Source organism: Mastomys coucha, unplaced genomic scaffold, assembly GCF_008632895.1.
Source record: "Mastomys coucha isolate ucsf_1 unplaced genomic scaffold, UCSF_Mcou_1 pScaffold12, whole genome shotgun sequence".
NCBI lineage: Eukaryota > Metazoa > Chordata > Mammalia > Rodentia > Muridae > Mastomys > Mastomys coucha.
The window spans coordinates 45,762,342-45,765,040 of NW_022196894.1; the positions used below are offsets into that span (position 1 = coordinate 45,762,342).

Below are 2,699 nucleotides of genomic sequence, written 5' to 3' on the forward strand. Positions count from 1 at the left end.
AACTGTACAGAAGTTCACTGAACTATGTAAAGTTTGGAACCAACTGTTTATTTGAATAATCACTGTTATCTAGTTATGTGATATTTCTATTTCCATGTTTATTGCAATTAAATAGTTTTATTTAATATTTAAAAAGGCTATGACTGATCTTCCTTAAAACTCTCAAGGACATCAAAAACAGTCTAATGTGATGGCCTAGCTAAGAAAAGCCTCAGGCAGCATGACAGCTGAGTGCAATCTCACACTCTCAGCAGGATCGTGGAGTAGAAAAACAGCAATAGGTGAAACTAAGGCAAGCTGGATACGCTGAAGAATTTCATTAATAATAATTCATCAGGACTGGTTCACTAATTACAATTACTTCATCATTACAAGATAGAAGAAACTGGGTAAGGAGGTCAAGAGAATTCAGTACTATAATCTTAATATTCCTGTAATTCTAAATTTGCTTTTAAAATAAAGTCTGATTTAAAAGTAATAAATATATGTATATGAAGACAAAACAAAAATTTTAAGAGGCATTATTGTAAGTGGTTATGTGTACGTGTTAAGAATATACAGCAAGAGAATAATAAGACATCAATATCCTAATGTTATATGAGGGTGGATTTGTAACCTAATATGAATTTTTCAACAGCAATATAATATCATAGGTGCTATTAGAAATCACTTGTCTCAGGCTAGAGAGATGGCTCAGTGGTTAGGAACACTGACTGTTCTTCCAAAGGTCCTGAGTTCAATTCCCAGCAACCACATGGTGGCTCACAACCATCTGTCAAGTAACCAGATGCTCTCTACTGGTGTGTCTGAAGTCAGCTACAATGAACTCATATACATAAACTAAATAAATAATTTTTTAAAAATCACTTATCTCAAGATTCTAAGGATCATGTCTGTGACTCAGGATTCTCCATCTAGAGACAAAGGCCACGATGGGATGGATGGTGTTACCAAGAGTAACTGGAATGAGATTGTCGACAGCTTTGGTGACATGAATCTCTCAGAATCTCTTCTCCGTAGTGTTTATGCCTGTGGTTTTGAGAAGCTCTCTGTCATTCAGTAGTGAGCTATTCTTCCTTGTATCAAGGGTTATGATGTGATTGTTCAAGCCCAATTTGGGACTGGGAAAACAACTACCTTTGCCATATCAATTCTGCAGCAGATTGAATTAGATCTAAAGGCCACTCAGGCTTTGGTTCTGGCACCCACTCCTGAACTGGCTCAGCTGATATAGAAAAGTGATTATGTCATTAGGAACCTACATGGGTACCTCTTGTCATGCCTGTGTTGGGGTACCAACATGCGTGTTGAGGTACAGAAGCTGCAAATGGAAGCTCCCCTTATCATCATGGGCACCTCTGGCTGGGTGTTTGATACCTATTTCCCAAATACATCAAGTTGTTCATACTGGATGAATCAGACGAAATGTTAAACCATGGGTTCAAGGACCAGATCTATGATATATTCCAAAAGCTCAATAACACGCAGATAGTTTTGTTGTCTGATATAATGTCTTCTGGTGTCCTTGAGGTGACCAAGAAATTCATGAGAGACCCCCCATTCAGATTCTTGTCTAGAAGGAAGAGTTGGTCCTGGAGGGTATCCACCAATTCTACATCAATGTGGAAATAGAGGAATGGCACATTCCTAAGAAGCTTGACACATTGTATGACTTCAATGAAACTGACTATCACCCAGGTAGTAAGCTTTCTTAGTACCAGAAGAAAGGTAGATTGGCTCACTGAGAAGATGCATGCTCAGGATTTTAGTGTTTTGTCTTGCATGGAGGTATGGATGAAAAGGAACTAGATGTGATCATAAGGGAATTCTAGAATGGTTTTGGCAGAGTATTAATTACCATTGACCTATTGGCCAGAGGCATTGGTATCCAGCAGGTCTCCTTAGTCATCGATTATAACATTTCCACCAACAGACAAATCTACATCCACAGAATCTGTTGAGACAGTAGGTTTCACCATAAGGGTGTGGCTATTAACATGGTAACAGAAGACAAGAAGACTCTTTGAGACATTGAGACTTTTTACAATACCTCCATTGAAGAGATGCCCCCTCACTGTTGCTGAACTCATTTGAGGGGCTGTTCTGCTACCTGGCCCTAGCTCAGGGTTCAGTTCTGGGGGCAGGGGGCAGTGAGGAATAGCTGGAAGGGGGAAGAGAAGAGAGCCAGGGATGGACAGCTTGGGTTTTGTTTTTCTTTCTTTCTCTGTCTCTGTCTCTGTCTCTGTCTCTGTCTCTCTCTCTCTATCTTTCTCTCTCTAACCTAACCTGAGACAAATTATGATGCCTCTCTCTCTCTATTTCTCTCTCTCTCTCTCTCTCTCTCTCTCTCTCTCTCTCTCTCTCTGAATAAATGTCACATTTTGAGGAAAAAAATAAATAACGTATCTCAAAAAATGTAGATAGGACATTGATAAAGAAGTCAATGCCAAGTCTCTACCAGCTTAATGGATAAAGTGAGTACCACTACACCCCATAGATTTCACATAACAATCAATGTAGAAACTGAGGAAATGTAGACATTGCTACATTACCTGGTTATCTAATTATCAACACAATAACAACAACAAAATGATCTTCCATCTAATAACTGATCGATCTAACCAAAAAAGGTATAACTCAGCAAGTGCAAAGCTCTGAGTTCAATCCCCAGTATGTGCGCATACACACACACACACACA

General features: G+C 39.1%; 1 pseudogene; it reads left to right on the top strand.

The window, feature by feature from the left end:
* The first annotated feature begins 889 nt into the window (after window positions 1–889).
* Window positions 890–2,094, top strand: LOC116086432 (annotated as a pseudogene).
* The last annotated feature ends 605 nt before the right edge of the window (window positions 2,095–2,699 follow it).